The sequence below is a fragment of the Amblyomma americanum genome, chromosome 7 (genome assembly GCF_052857255.1).
Source record: "Amblyomma americanum isolate KBUSLIRL-KWMA chromosome 7, ASM5285725v1, whole genome shotgun sequence".
In the NCBI taxonomy this organism is placed as follows: Eukaryota; Metazoa; Arthropoda; class Arachnida; order Ixodida; family Ixodidae; genus Amblyomma; species Amblyomma americanum.
Window position 1 is genome coordinate 93,826,761 of NC_135503.1, and position 16,107 is coordinate 93,842,867.

Genomic DNA, 16,107 nt, shown 5'->3' on the forward strand with positions numbered 1-16,107 from the left:
GTAATGTGTGGGATCTAAAAACGTTGATGTGTGGTACGCCTAGATTACCCCACTGCTCTTAGGGTTGCTGCATATCGTCTCTGTCACTGCACATAGAGCTGGCGCCACCGTCTAGGAGAGTTCCTTAAAGGGAACAGCGTATCGTACATGGCTTGACCTAAAGCATGATTACGATTGCAGAAATACTAATTTTTAAAAACGATATGTTGCAAGGAAACGTTGTTTTACAACCAATATGTCCAGTGATAAAATATGCTTAATGCACATTGCTATAAATGAGCAGAAGAGCTATGGCGTAAACGAGCACCGGATTTGCTAATAGCGAGAGGGCTTTCTTTTCATGAATTGAAAATTTAAAATTGGTTTTGGGGGAAAAATGGCGCAGTATCTGTCTCACATACTGGCAGACACCTGAACCGCGCCGTAAGGAAAGGGATAAAGGAGGGAGTGAAAAAATAAATAGGGAGAGAGGGGCTGTAGTGGACGGCTCTGGAATAATTTCGACCACGTGGGGATCTTTAATGTGCAATCACATCGCACAGCACGCGGATGTTTTAGCGTTTCCCCTCAATCGACACCCCTCCGCCGTGGTCGGGTTCTGACCGAGGTACTCCGGATCCAAATGTAGTTTTTTGCCTTTATAATAATAATTGGTTTTTGGGGGAAAGGAAATTACGCAGTATCTGTCTCATATATTGTTGGACACCTGAACCGCGCCGTAAGGAAAGGGATAACGGAGGGAGTGAATAATAATAATAACAATAATAATAATAATATAAAAATAATAATTGGTTTTTTTGGGGAAAAGAAATGGCGCGGTATCTGTCTCATATATCTTTGGACACCTGAACCACGCCGTGAGGCAAGGGATAAAGGAGGGAGTGAAAGAAGAAAGGAAGAATAGGTGCCGTAGTGAAGGGCTCCGGAATAATTTCGACCACCTGGGGATCTTTAACGTGCACTGATATCGCACAGCACACGGGCGCCTTAGCGTTTTTCCTCCATAAAAACGCAGCCGCCGTAGTCGGGTTCGAAGTTTTTTGCCTTTAAAAAACACAATTTTCAGAGAAGATATTCTGCCAAAAACAACTGTTGCCGCTCAACTCTAGAAGCTTTCGTTTTCGTATTGTGAAAAACAGAAACGTTTTATTGGTGTAGTCAGGTATTGAGGGTTCGCGCCGAATGTCCGTGCACAGTCTATGGTTCGTGCCATGAGATATCGCCCGAGCCCTCGTTTTTCTATGAGAAACTAGTTAAGACGCAATAAATGCCGGTTATGACGTTGCGCTTACCGACTTTGACAAGAAAAATGTAAATTTGCAAGCAGAAACCTGTTCTAGCCGTAAGTGGCGCGTCCGTATATATTCACGCTGAAAAGTACAACATGCGGGTACTTGCGTGAATTAATTCATCAAGTGGAAGTCGGTCCTGTATGCAATGCGTGGCCACCGCCAGTCTTCGAAATGAATCAAACGCAATATTCGGCGAGTACACTGATAACAGAACTTGCGCTTGTCGAAGTACTTCGCGCTTTTAAAAGATAAGTGGATCCGAGACTCATACGAGAAATGTGCAGAGTGGTCCCAGGAGCAGACTGCTCATCTTTCAATTCACAAAAATCTTTGTTCCCTTCATTCATCTTTCAGTGTACAGTTAGCACAGGCTTCGGCTGGACAGAACCCAGTGCTGCGTAAATGGCTCCAAGCGATGGCGCAAACGGGCTTGAGGCCTTGCAGGCACCAGGCACTTTTCTCAGCTCACTTCGAGCGGGGATCTGAAATGAACTGCGTGCGAAGCTGGATAACTGCGCCACCACAAAGCATGCAAAACATCAGTAAAAACTACAGTGATGGAAGCGAAACTGAACAAAAAAAAATAAGGCCGCCACCGTCTGGAAGACGTTGCAGTAATGAGCGTTAGCTGTTTGGTTTACTAGAGGAAGAAAGTGAAGAACGCATCCGTTGTCGAGTTACATGCCCTCAAGACACGTCCCAAACGGAAGTTGCTTCGTTTGGGGAATCAAGGTGGGCCTAGAATTCGGCTTGCGGTGCGATATGGCAACGCTTCAATCAGTAATTGCATGCATACAATGTTTACCTATTATTTAATTGTGGTTTTATTTCTATATCACAACCCATAAGGTTTTATGTGCCAGCCAAATTCGGTACACAACTGTCCCCGGATGGGGGCCCCTTGTTGTCGGAGCATATATAGCGGATCGAATGTATACTTGGCAACGATTGTGGCTCGGCTTGAGCCAGTGGGCAGCCCTGTGCACTTTCCTTTTCTTTCTTCCTGGCAACAACAGACAGACCGACGAATGTATACACCACCAACACCATCACCATCATGATATCTGATGCTTCATTTAATATCTGCTGCGGGTCCTTGGACCCAAGATATTAAACTTTATTTTTTAATATGGCGGACTGCTCGACTTGAAGCACTTTGGCACGGGTCGGCCCGGTATTGCACTGCCTCCGGGATCGGCCCGAGGCATATTAGCGCGCGCCTTTCCTTTCTATCTTTGGTCTCCTTTCCTTTAACTTTCCTACTTTCAGCACGCGGCAGCGAGCGTGGCTCGGCATGAGCCAGTAGGCAGGCCCGTGCACTTTCCTTTTCTTGCTTCCATTCAGCAACATCAGCAGCAGTAGCGAATGTATCCACATATAGCGGTGCCGTTACGGGACAGTCTTCCTCTCGTTATAGGGTATTTCTTGAGTGGAGGGGGAAAGGAATGGGAAAGCACAAGCACTTTTAATGGCCGCCGTCTTAAACTCGAGAAACCGAAACTATACCGCCATTTTTTTATTCGAGAAGTGTGCCATGAGGGTTAAGTTGAAAAAGGAAAGGGGGGAAGGAATGCACGGGATTTAAAGTTAAAAGAAGGAGTGAAGAACCGTTGCGTTGAGGTAGTCGCAGAGGTTGTTGATGAAACGGTTGTCCATTGTCCACTTCACGTAGTCACTTTCGCGGTTACACCGCAGGCAAACCTCCCTCAGGAGCTGTTTTCTGATAGCACCCGTCGCTAGGCATGTCCACAAGTGCCGCCCATCACAAATGTCCGGTGCAGCGCTACAGTGAGGGCACCTGTCAGGTGCTGGCAGATCTTTGGCACGCCACCGATGACGGACAGATGGTGTCAGAGCCGCCCCTGCCCGAATCCGGTGCACGGATACCGCCTCCTGCCGAGTAAGACTACGGGGGAGAGGGTGCGAACACGGAGGAATTAGAGTGCGTGTTCGCTGGCGCAGAGCTTCGGAATCGGAAACATGGGACAGGGACGGATCTGGGGGAAGAGGGGGAGGTGGCGAATCGTCTAATGTATGAAGATGAGTCATAGCATCCGCTTGAATGTTATGTGGATCCTGGGCATGGCCGCGAATCCAGTGTATGCGCACAGGACATGGATACTTTGAGCAGCGCAGATCAATAGATTGTGAAATCTGGAACGTTCGTCGAACAGCCTTAAGCTGTTTAAGGGCGGCGCGGTAGTCGGTGCAAATATGAACGGTATTGAATGTTGGAACGAGCGGAAGGGAAGCAATGACATTATAAATGGCTTGAAGTTCCAATGCCAGGGGAGTGCACGTATCCGCAGTATACCTCGCGCGAGAGTTGAGATGCGGATGAGACGGACTATACACAGCAGTAACTCCCCTCTGTGCAGAATGTGATGCATCCGTGTATAATATGCACCATTCAGGCAGATACGCTGCTGATACCGACGGGTAAACAGTGGGGCGATTGTCAGTGAGCTGGCGATAGGACCACGGTGGAAGTGGCTTTAAACTATGAAGTTTGAGAGACTGTTTTCGAGCTCTATTTGCCACCCGTTGGTCGATGATTTCACTGAGTGTATTAAGTTGGGCGAACTCCTGTAGCACTGGTATGGGTGTTAAACGAGGCAGATATGTTACGACGCGCATAGCCTCACGATTGATAGCTTCAAGGGAGTCCCACTGTCTGCGGGTGAGACGTTGAATTTGTGCCTGATATACTATCCGTGGCTGAAGGATAGAGCGCACAAGCTGGCGGGCCGTATGAGCACGTGCGCCACCAGAGCGCATAGCTATGCGACGAATCAGACCTAGAGTAGCGTGAGCCGATTTACGGATGGCTGTCAGCCACGGGGTGCCAGTTCCAGATGTATGGAGGAGAAGACCAAGAATACGAACAGTTTCTACCTGAGGAATCAGAGAATTATGTACCGTAAAATTTAAAGGGGGAGTTTTCCGTAAGGGTGGCTTTATTTCCAATTCGAATGAAACATGATTTAGTAGGAGAGAGTGTTAGACCCAGAGGTGGGAGGCGAGATGTCAGTACATCCAGCGCGTGTTGAAGGACCGACTGATGAATAGACGCATCTGGATGACAGCACCACAAGGTGATATCATCGGCATATGCAAGCACGCGGATAGAAGGGATGGTCTCTAGGGCTCGAACAAGAGGAATTAAAGCCACATTAAATAATGTGGGGGCGAGAACGGAGCCCTACGGCACTCCTCTATTGGAGGTGAAATTACCAAAGGGCTTTCCGTGGACATGCACGCTGAAGGTTCGATTTGCTAAAAAGGCGTGAATGGAGAGGAGGAACCGGTGAGGGAGACCAAGAGTTTGAAGGGAGGCAAGAATGGCAGAGTGAAGGATGTTATCACATGCCTTTGTTATGTCTGTAGCGATTGCCGTTCGTACAAGGTGACTCTGCGGAGAGTGGTCAAGCACGTCAGCAGCCAAAGTAGCAAGGCCGTCCTCCGTTCCAATTTGAGGGCGGAAACCAATTTGGGAATCTGGGCAACAATCATGGGATTCCAGCCACCACGACAAGCGTGCGGCTAGAATGTTTTCATAAAGGTTGCAGATGGTAGGCGTAAGGGAAATTGGACGAAGGGCCGAGAGAGATACTGGAGGCTGACCTGACTTGGGTATTGGAACCAAAATTGAATGCTTCCAGTCTCCCGACATGACGCCAGAAAGCCACACTTCGTTAAAAGTATCAAGTAGGGTTTGCAAAGCCCTCCCTTCCAAGTTACGGAATAAGGAGTTAGGTATGCCGTCGTGCCCGGGAGTAGTAGTAGTTTTTAAACGTTCAATGGAGGCCAGCAGCTCTGCCATGGTGAGGTCAGAAGTAATCCCATCGGGGGACCCTGTTACCGATAAGTCAGGTGGAGACGTAGCGGTGCAGTCATGGTTTGGAAAAAATTGACGGGCCGCATGTTGTGCAAATGTGTCCTCATCCACATTTGGCGCGAGGCGAATGCTCTCTGTGTAATCTGCAACCTGAGAAGGGCGCTCCATGGCATGAAACACTCTCCAAAGATGTCGATTGCCCTGCGCAGAGGACAGGCGGGCACACCATGCAGCCCAGCGTTGCCTGCCTAGCCGCTTTGCATAGCGCCGCGCCCGTGCGGTAGCGCGGTGAAGAGTAGGAAGAGCCGAAATGTCATCGGGGTGACGAGTAGCGTGAAGATACGCCTGGCGACGAAGAGCCCACAGATTCAAGAGATGTATGTCCGGGTTTGGGTCGTCTTCATTTACAGTAGTGGTAATAGTGTGAGTAGCGAGAACAGCAGAGGGAGTAGACAATGCTGAAGAGGGGTTGAATGTAGATAAATGATTGTCTGCGCGTGCAGAGTCCCATTATGTTATTCGTACAGTGCGGCGTATTCTCCGTAGATGCGTAGGCGTGAGGGAGATAAAAATAGGTCGGTGATCGCTACCCCAAGTATCAGAATCAACAGCCCAACGATGGTTACCGGGGCCTAACCACCAAGTCAAATCAGGTGAATACGGGCCACCTCGTGGGCGGGTAGAAGTATTCGGGTGGTTTAAAAGTTGAAAGGAATGATCCGAAAAGCTCCCTTGGATGTGTGCACCCCTTGAGGAATCCGATGGGTAACCCCACGCAGTGTGTGCGCCGTTGAAGTCACCACCAACTAGAATAGGGATACCCGAGTTGGTAGAACGTAGAAAATCAACCCATCCCAGATTGGGAGATGCGGAGCTAGGACGACTATAAAAAGAAACTAGAATAAGGGGTGTGCGTGCAAGTTTTACGAGAAGGGCGACAACCTCTTGACGTGTGTTGCACCACTGTGAAAGGTCGAGCGGTGTGTGCGGAACTGAACTGTGAATATAAATTGCAGATTTACCTGGGCTGAGGGAGGAGGCGGTGCAACGGCGATCAGGGATAGAGGGTGAATGGTATGCGCAGAAACCTGAAAGGCATGGTAGTGCATTATGCTCTTGCAGTAGGAACGCCCATGCCTTCAGCTTTCCGTCGCGAAGGCGGATGTTCACTTCAGAGGCCTTATTAGCGAATCCTCGACAGTTCCACTGCACCACCACCAATAATGATGCGCTATCCATGACGAGGCCGAAGAGCTTCCACGATGAGGGATGTCACCTGCTTCATCAGTGCTAATATCTTATCCACTGTCGGGGTAGTCACGGCTAACAGGTGGTCGGCACCTGATTGTGGGCCAGTGCTTATCCTAGGTGATTCCTCTGATGATTGCACACGAGTTATTAGAATTCTTCCAGAGGATTGAGAACGACGCTGTTCCCGGCGCTGGGTGAGTTCGTCTAGTCGGCGGCGAGCCTCCGCGATTGCATTGTCTAAAGCTGTGTCTTCATCTGTGGTATCCACATGTGATGGATGCACTGGACGTTTTGGCGTACCATTTGATCCGGGAAGGTGAGCCGCTTGTGCATACGTACGCTGGTGAGGAGACGTATGGTGAGCAGTGGGCTCAGATAAAGGAAGTTCAGGGAAGTCGTTGTCGTCACATGCGAGAGCTGCAAAGCGATTACTTGTAGGAATATTCATTTTTGCAGGCTACTTGTGAAACTTCCTCGCTTGCGTCTTCTTTGGACAAGCGGGGGAGCGAATGTCATGGTCCGGCGATTTGCACAGGGCAAAATAAACTGTTGGTTCATTCATGTCGGCCACAGCTGCTGGATTAGGGCAGGTATTTTGCATGTCCTTCTTATACCGCCATTTCGTGCCCTGACATCGTACTCACATAGTTCCACCTCTATCTACCATATTGGACCAGGACGTCCTCATTGGCACGCGGCAGGTGGTTGTTTCTACAATGCTATTGTATATGGCTCTACAAGTCTAAGTGCCAGATGGGCTGTTTTCTAGTTGCTGGGACAGGGGGCACTGTGATCTCAGGGTGGTAGCTGACCGTACGAAATCTCGAAACGTGATGAGTAAGAGCTAACGCTCTTAAAATCTAATTCCTAGCACACTCAACAAGCCACCAGCTGTCAATCCGAAACCACTGTCTTCCTGGCATGCCTCGGGCGTCCATGTTAGGTGAAGTGCCGAGCCGTCAGCTTTCCCCTTTAGTGATTAGTAAGAAACTCTGTGACACTCCAGGAATTCATTCGTACTTTGCCGTGTTCGTTGCCGTATACGCACAGCACATAGTGTCACTAAACAGTTACCTTGATGCACTCGTTTACTTACATGAGTAGTAAGCACCGGTGATCATTTCCGGGGCAGAAACGTGCAGGCTCACGAAAAGGGTTCAGCTTAAGTTATGAACAACGCAGCGAGCTATGGAAAGAAAAATGCTAGATGTAACGTTAAGAGACCGGAAGCGGGCGGAGTGGGTCAGAGAACAAACGAGGGTTCATGGCATCCTAGTCAAAGTCAAAAGGAAGGAATGGGCTGGGGCAGGGCATGTAATGCGAAGGCAAGATAACCGCTGGTCCTGATGGGTAAGGGAGTGAATTCCAAGAGATGGAAAGTGTAGCAGGAGGCGGCAGAAAGTTATGTTAAATGGAGAGACATGGGAGAGGCCTTGCTCTGCAGTAGGTTAGTCAGGCTGATGATGATGATGTAACTAGAAAGGAAGAGAGAAAAGTAACAATAAATAACACTAAAATAAAAAAGAGAATCAAAATGAAAAATATTACAGGATGGCACTTGTCTGCTTAAGAGCGCGAATGCGAAATCCTTTCCATGTCTTCATTCTCCCTTGTAGGTTTCTCAGTGGGCACAGGCCACTAACCACCGCGGGTTCAGGATTCGCGCAAGCCAAGGGCCCCAATCAGCCGTCACCACGCGCAGCCTGGGGCACCGCTGCGGCACACTCAACCTCTGCAGAGAGGAGAGCGACTCGCTGCACAGACGCAGGCCTCCAAGTTCACGAAGGAGACGTTTATTCACGCCGTCCTCCAGCGGTACACAGACTCAACAGTCACCCCGTCCCGGGGGCGCGCTCGGAGCAAGGCCCCGCTGCGCGCTCGGAGCGACAAGAGCAATGTGCGTCGCTAGCACGACGCTGCAGGAGATTGTCCCCGCGGCAGTGCTGTGATCTCGCTCGTGTCGGCCGTTGGGCCGTTTGCGAGGGAGAGTGGGCAGTCAACGCAAGGTGCGCCTGTCGGAGGTCGCTGGACCCCTGGACAGGCTCGAGCCGCTGCAGGTCGAGGACCCATGCTGGCGAGCTCGAGTATGCACTGGTCAGAAGGGCAAAGGCCGGGCAGGACAAACAGCAGCGTACGCACTTTACGCTGTGGTCTGAGGAGTCTCTCTCTCGGCTCCGCTCGGACGGTCGCGCGGCCGCCCAAGTGGGTCCCGAATTCCCGCCAAAAGGCACCAATGGCAGAGGCCCTTGGGAAGCCGGGGGGGGGGGGGGGGCGAGCTGCGGCCGAATGACAGTGATTAGTCACCCAGCCGCCTCTCCGTCGCCTGAGGCGGGAGAAAGGGAAAGAGGAGAAGAACGCGGGATGCCGGCAACAGCCGCGCAAAGGCAACGGCGGGAAGCCCGGATTCCCACATCCTTTATTTTTATTTTTTTTTTATTTTCTGTAATTTTTGGTTTCGTTTAATTTTTAATCTTGCTTTTTTAATTTCTCAATTCTAGGTGTTTTGTTTTTCATTTATTTAATTTTGATTTTTAAGTGTTTATTTTTTACTTTTCGATTTTATGTTTTTAAATTTCTGGTTTATTTCTTACATATGAGCTGCTTCAGAACTGTTGCCTAATCAAGTGTTACATTTCTGTTTTATTTACGACTCAACTTATGATTGACAGTTCGCGTGGGCAACTCCCGTCTACAACTTCCGCCTACAAGTTCCGTCCACGCCACTCATGAGCCAAGAAACGCTTTCCCCTTAAAACAATGCTTTCACATTCGAAGCATGTAGGTAGTCTTAGTTGCCCTGGTTAAATTATCTACGCCGCAGTGTATCTGCGCCTCACGACCACCTGATTCGGACGCGGACCCCGCCGCGCGTCCGATCCAAGCGTTCGTACTGCCCCCTTCAGTTGGCACTGCCGCGAACGCCGGGCAACGCTGAAAGTTCAGGCGGCGTCTAACGCACGCTCGCCCCGCTCGACGATTTCAAAAGACAACGCATAAGCGCCCAGAGCGTCCGCGATTCATTTGCAAGCGTTCGAAGGCAATGACCGCAAAGTTTACATAGGGCGTGTCCTATCCGATTACAACGATTGTGTCAGATTGCGCGAGGCACGACCTGCGTGTGTATATATGGCGACGCCCGATGCTTTCAGCGGAACGTCGAAGATACGGCTCTCACTCTGGAAAAGCTGGTAGGTTTTGAAGGTGTGTCTCTTTGGTTATCTTTTGGGCACATATTGTGCATTTAAAAGCGGATATAATTCATCTTTCCTACGGTGTCATTTATATTGCTGAAGTCTACTTCCTAGCACTCTTCAGGCCAGCGTTCTGATGATTTATACCTTTGCTAGCTTCCATTCTTTTGCCTATCTGCGTGCGAAATAAGCGCGAGGGTTAATCAAAGCTGCTGTTGTTCGTGGGACACTAACTGCAAGCCAACTATTACGACAGTTAATGCCCTTTCTTTGCATGAGCTTCTACGGCCTGCATGTCACTTGCAAGGCGCAGCAGCGCGGTCTTCGCATCGACGCGTCGGCACTACGATACTTGCACATAAAAAACAGCAGTTCCAATCCCACTGAAACCTATGCCTTTCAGCGTGTATTTTATTTTCTCGAGTTTTCTCGTGGTTGTCCAGCCATGCGGCTGGACGGACAAAATGCTTTCGACAAATAGAGGTGAAAATTTAACTGTTAAAGGCTTTCCCGGCTTAAAACTTGAAATGGTTTGCGGCATGCTCTTCCCTGAAAGCCTCAAGCAGCCTGAAACATTATTATGACTTGAATGTTTTCGTTTTGTATTGCTTCAGAGAGGTATTTACGAGGGAATATATCGCTGGAGTCTGCAGTCGATGGCATGACATACATTGTAGACTCAAGTATGCAATGCGTTGACACGTGAAGCCATTGTAATGAGTTTCGGTTGTGGCTATGGTTCATTGGATTTGCTTTATTACGTGTTAACCTGTATGTGTACCTGATTAGTTGTTTTTGGTTACGTGATTATTTCATATAAATACTCATGTCCAACAATTCGACGTCATTCGTCACGTCACTGTGAGTCTCAGAGAACTTGATTCAGGTCGCCCACGCCAATACCAGACCTACCGCAATGTCGTTAATCTGAAACGCCTTGCAGGTTTTTGCCTCCTATCGACTTACTAGCCGTAGATAACAATATTATTGCGTAAATATTCTCCGCTTTCCTGCCATAATCAGTGCCCAACCACAACCATGTACGTTCTGACACTAGAGACGATAGAGTAGCATATATTTTGAAAACTAAATATTACGACAGAATTGCCTGCCTAGTTGAGATTAATAACTGTAAACTGCGAGACAGCGCAAACTAAAACATATTCGTTTAATAATCCTGACGTTTCGGAGCCACCTCGACTCCTTCATGAGGGATTTGAAGATCTGTTGGCTTGCTTCTTAAAGTACATTGTGGTGAAGAAGTAGGAGTGGGGCGTTGTGAAGGATATGAGAGGGGTTGGGGCGCCGACTTGAAGTCTACGGCTGTCAGCCACGGTGCCGGCCTGTGCGCAGATGTCTGTTGGCATCTTTTCTCTTTTGCTAGCTGCGGAGGGAAGTCCCTACGCAGACACAGGGGCGAGGTTTCCCTTCTGCGGTTGAGATTATTTGGAGCGGTTTGAATACGCCAAGATTCCATCAGGAGTCTCTTTCGGTAACTGGTTTCGGTTCCGAAGTCGTAGCATTTCTTCGTTGTTGTTGTTAGCCTATCAAAAGATGGCACATGCCCACACTGAGGGATCGGCCAAGAATCGGGTTTCTTCGAATTTCGTTGTATGGTCTTCGTCTTCACAATTCTCGGCCGTCGTATTGCGTGCTCCTGCGAAACTGTGCATGGTGTTCATGAGTTGTATTTTTTGTGTCAGGATTTTAGTTTTGCGAAAGTAGCTTCCGTCGTGAATCATAAGCGATAATAGTCACTGTCTTTGAGCTGTTAAGCGAAAATGCGCCTTGCAACGCTTGATTTAAGTGGTTATTTTGTTTGTTTTGGACGTAAGGTTGAGGTCTTTTGCAAATAGTTGTTGGGCTAATTTTAGTTTCTAAAGTAATGGATGACTTTTTGTCGTGGTTGTGCTCTTACGTTTCGTTTTGAAGGCTTTCAGCCTTAGAAATTCTGATTAGAAGTTTCACAGGATTTGTTCCAATGTGTAGTAGAGAAGAAGAAGGCACGTGCAAAGAATGAGAGTTAGGCCTATGTGAGACAATAGATCACTTCCTGCTGTTCTGCCGCCGCTTTTCTCATTTGAGGAAGAGTATTTTGCAGATTCCATTTCATCAACTGGGCTTGCCTGTGTCTTCCGCGGTTGTTCTTTCCATTGGCGCTTCTTTGCTTGGACGAAGCGACAGGAGTGTGCGCTCTGCTGTGCAAAATTTTCTTCAAGAAACGCAGCGACTCCCATTCTAATTTCTTTTTCCCGCCCACAATCAGTACGACATTGCAACATTACAGGCATTGTGTACTATTATGCACATTAAGCAATTGTCCCGTCTTTGATCTCCAAGTTAACTGGACCCCTTTCCTTCCCTTTTCCAATCTCTTAGGCTACATACTATTACCACTCCTTTTCCCGTCAAAACTTTCCTGTATCCAGTAAGTAACCGCCTGTGTCTTGGCCACTCCCCCGTAGTGGGTATGTGCCAGCAACGTCTGAGGCCTTCCTTCCTTCGTTCCTTCCTAGAGCCGGGAATCATCGCCGTGAACAATGCTTTCGACTTCCAAGAGCCGGAAACCTCAAGAACCCACGCGTTCTTGGTTGGTTCGGCGGGTCTCCTTTTCCGAGCCACGTCCTAGGGAGAGGACAAAGACCAGACGGCATCGTTCAGAGGTTCTCGGTCGGCCAGACATTGAGAAGCTCCCTACCGAGCAGTGTCCATGCGGCGTCATGCACGGCACCCGCATCCGCGGTGAGACCGATGTTGGCGCCGACGCCAAACCCAAGGCGTCGTCGACGCGGGCCCTGTTCACGACGCCAACGCCACTGCGGCCGAGTTTCATCAGGGCAGGCCCCCCGATGCCCCCCCGTTTTCCAGGCTTCGTGCCACCGCCCAGAGCTAGTGTAGGTGGTTTCAATGCCGCGTCAAAGATGCACCTGATGCGGGAAGGAGATGGAGGTCAACACGTTGGCTCTGGTGTGCCGTGGCTGCAAAACTTTGGCATCGGTGAGCTGGTGGTGACCTTGATTGCGGCTGTGCTCACTCTGGCGCTCACTGCTGACCGACCGACGGAGGCGATCGACAGTGGCGCTCCGCCATTGTCTGTCCAGGCTGGGAAAATGGCTGGAAGCGGCAGCAAGATGGCAGCCCCTATGGAACCGGTGGATATTCCGGCCATGATTCGACACAAGGTCGCTACACGCTCTTTACACTGGGTGAATGTGACAACCCCAGGTCCTCCGGAGGTGATGAAAATGACGCAACCTCGTTTCCAGCACCGCACCAGAAACAAAGCGGTAAGAGAGGGACTCTAACGCTGCATCATTTGACTCATTTGTTTAATTTATTAATGCACGGTTTTATAGATTGATATGGGGAGAAGCTTTTGTCCTGCACTGAAGGCAGTTCGGCTGACAATTCATGGCATATTTTAGTATTTTGGACTTCAGAAATCATTCACTATTTTCAATTTTATTCCGACGAGTTTTTAAAAACGTTTGTCATTCTGTTCACTTAGAATTTGAAATTCCACAGAAATAGTATGTATATTTATGTGATTTCTGCTGCATGAACAGAGAATACTATTAAGGGTCCTTCTTGGTATTCTTTTCAAGATTATAAGAAATAAAAAAAACTGATAGAAAATAGGGACGCTATCGTGGTAGGGGCAGCGTTTCTTTGCATTCTCTTTATGCATTTCAAATTCACAACCTAGCACATGAGGAGCTTGAGCGTTAGAACTGTACACTAAAATGGCGACAAAAGTGGCAAGGTGTGTCAAAGATATAGTAAGCCAATCTAGCAGTTAGCGGGGGTCTCGGACTGCACTGGTCGCTGCAGGAACGTGGTAAGCCTTATGTGCAGGGAATACAGCAGCGGAATGAGGACTACTTATTCGTGTGATCTGTGAGTACTGATGTTACTTGATCTGATATGGCGCCTCTCATAGAGCTAGCAGTCAACAATGTGAATGGTGTTTTCTTATAACATCAACAATCATTTCTCAGTGCACCAATTTTTCGCTTAGGAATTGAGAGCAGCTTGTTGGAGTATCCAGTGTTCTTCAGTGATGCAGGAAACACGGGCCATCGGCAGGTCTCGATGCTGCTCTAGGATCTCTCCCAGTAGTATGAAAAGTCTTGTGGAGTACACACGTTAAATGGACATGCTGTTGTGCTATTGAGGTGGTCCCGTTGCGCTCGCCACCCGTTTTGTGACTGAGCGCGGCAAGCTCTCTTGGTGGTAGCGAAGACTCCGAGTCAGGCGTCGATGATAATAAGAAAAAAGATTTTATACACTATGTACAGGGCATTATGCAGGACAAGATCGGTACGGGGTCCGGCAGCTAACAGAAAACGCGACTGTTCTCGCACAGCGACGTCCGGGGAGACTCCAACGCATCACACCATCTCACTCCACTCGTGAGTAGCACTCGGCTCACGGTGGGCCGGTCTCTCGGTGGATCGGTCTCTCCCTCCAAGTGGCAGCGCTGGGGCTTATCAAACCGGAGAAACGATTGCCCCTGAAACGGCCCGATGCAAAGCCGGCACTTGCCGGCTGTCCGAGAGGTCCAAACAGCGACCGCGCTGGACACCCGCTTCAATTTTGCCGCGCACGGTGACTTCCAGGGCGAAAGGGAAACCGGCGCCTCGCTGTCTAGCAAATTGCTGCACGTTTGGGCATGTCGCTCGCCGATGCTTCTTCATAAGGCGCCGCTGTACAACGGCGCAGCATCTGGGTTTGTTAAGGGAGCGTTAAGGCGCGGTTGCCTTGCGGCGCTGCACGGGGTGTGTCACAAGGGCGTTCGCAGGAGAAATTTTGCATCCTGTAGAATTGGAGTCCCGCCTTGTTGTGCGGGCATTGCCATGCGTATGGGAACTTTCAGGGTGGTCTTGTTAAAAAGTATAAAGTGCAAATCTGATGTTATCAGTGTGGGGTTAAGGTAAGATATGAAAATGTATAGAGTAGCGCGTTCGGCTGCTAAACCCGAGGACGGAAGACTAATGCCGGCACCGAGGGACACGTGTAGATGGGGATGAAACGCAAGAAAAGTCTCAATGTGAGCGCACGTTGAAGGGACACTGACAACAGGTGCACATAAAAATACTTTCATTAAAGACTTTCTCTGACACTTTCTGGCAGTGTTGACGCTTGTGCGCTAGCAAACATCAGTTACTTAGAGGGAAATTTTAAAAATATTCACGTCAGTCAATACGAAATTGTGACATACTTACTGAAAAGACGGGTTGGCAAATTTTTTGAGATGAATGCAGCAAGAGAGTAGTTCATGGTATCAGCGCATATAATAGCTGCCGTATAGGTTTGACTTTTTGTCTTCTAGATTATAAAAAGTCTGCTTTCTGTGACAATTGCCTATTGGTAATTAAACGTGCAACACGATTTATACAGCTAACTTATCTTTTTCTTCATTGTCCCTTTAAATAACTCCAGGAGTTCGCAATTAACCCAAAACTCTCAGGCGCCTCTCGCCCACGCCATCTTTACACCCCTTTCTGCAACTCTGCTCCAAATTGCTAGGACTCCTTCAAAGGAAAACAGTTACTGCGACTCTCCTTTCCTGTTAACCTATTCTTACAATGAACTTTTTAAGGTATTGTTTAAGGTCACTTTGGACAACTAGCTGCGTGAATTTACTCTTGCGAAGCCCAGCATGCTTATTGATCATGTGGAGAGAGAATAAGCTTTTATTGCAAGAAAGCTGACCGGACGAGTTGAGGGTGGGGTCCTCAGTCCAGGACTCCACTAGCTTCCGCCTGCACTCGGCGATGGCGACTGGGGCCTCCTGGCCTGCAACGTTGCCCCTGGCCAGCGTCACATCCCACTGCTGCAAGGCCGCGTGGGCGGCTTTAAGTGTTTGGGTTTAGGTAGTCAGTGTGATTGTAGGAATATCCCCACACCAGCGACAGGTATCTGCGTATAGTGCTGGGCGAAAGCGTTGGAGGTAGTGGAGACTGGGGAAAGTAAGTCTTTGGATGTGTTTGATGGTTTGGAGTTTGCCGGTGAAAGTTGCTTGTTTGGCGGCGGGAAAGGCACCAATTCAGGCGGAGCTTCTCTAGACGGGTGGAAAAATGGTTTAAGAGGGAGTAGTAAGTTTAGTGGGTGTGCCCTGCTCGGTAGGTAAATTATCGAGCGTCGGCCCAGTGTTGCCACTAAAACCTGCATGTCCTGTGACCAAATTTATGACATGGTTATGTTGCACAGTGCTACCCACAACATAAATAGCTGTGCGCGGGACGCGGCCACTCGTGTAGGATTTACAGGCTGCTTGGAATCATTTAAAAGTGTGGGGGCTGTGGTGTTGGGCGCCGCTCATCTCGATGGTGATGGCTATAGCAATGGCTTCTGCGGCCGCGGGCACGAGGCCGCGAAGGACACTCGAAGATTGGGATTGTTGGCGTAATTGACTGGACTGCAGCCGTATCTATGGGGCGTTGCAAATGAAGTCACATCCTTATACATGGCCACAGTGTCATGGCCGTATCGCCTATGGAAGTGGCGAAGACGGCCTGACTGCGGGGCGCTG